Here is a 701-nt window from a genome sequence, read left to right on the forward strand (position 1 = left end):
TTATGTCTATAGTCAATAGCTGAGACCAGTGAATTAATACAAGTATGCTAGTATTCAACTGTCTCTCTCCATTTTCCAATTCAATGTACTCTGTAGGACAATATTTTGCATAAAATTAAGACGAGTTTTCCCAAAACAGTTAACTAAAGACAATCCCTTACAGTTGGGCTAAGATGTAGACACACTTTAACAATTTCTCACAGATGTTCCTTGTAGCTTCTTTTATCTGTGAAAAGTTTGCAATTAATACTAATCATAACATATTTCACTTGCTTGTGTAGGCATAAAGACTCCTAAGTTTCAATTGGACTACATTTACCCTGATATCAGGAAACAATATACAAGGGATCATTCCAAGAGAACAGCTGGTTTACTGTTTTATGGGCCCAACTGACAACTTTCACGTGACACTTGGAAAGAATTTGACACAAATCAACAACATCTAGGATCTTAGGTGTTTGGGAAACATTCTTTCGTACTGGATTCTAAGACAAGATACTTGAGACAATATTGCTTCAGTTCAGACTCAAGAGAAAGAGAAAGGATTATGTTACGTACATCTGAGCCCCTCTAAAAAATTAATAAATATGAACTCTTCTCTTGCAGCTGCATGGAACATTGAATATCTATTTCAAAATATGCAGTATAGTTCCTCTTTTCATGAAACACTGACATGACCCTTATGCATACTAAGTTACAAT

Source organism: Rattus norvegicus, chromosome 2, assembly GCF_021556685.1.
Source record: "Rattus norvegicus strain SHRSP/BbbUtx chromosome 2, alternate assembly SHRSP_T2T, whole genome shotgun sequence".
NCBI classification, from domain to species: Eukaryota; Metazoa; Chordata; class Mammalia; order Rodentia; family Muridae; genus Rattus; species Rattus norvegicus.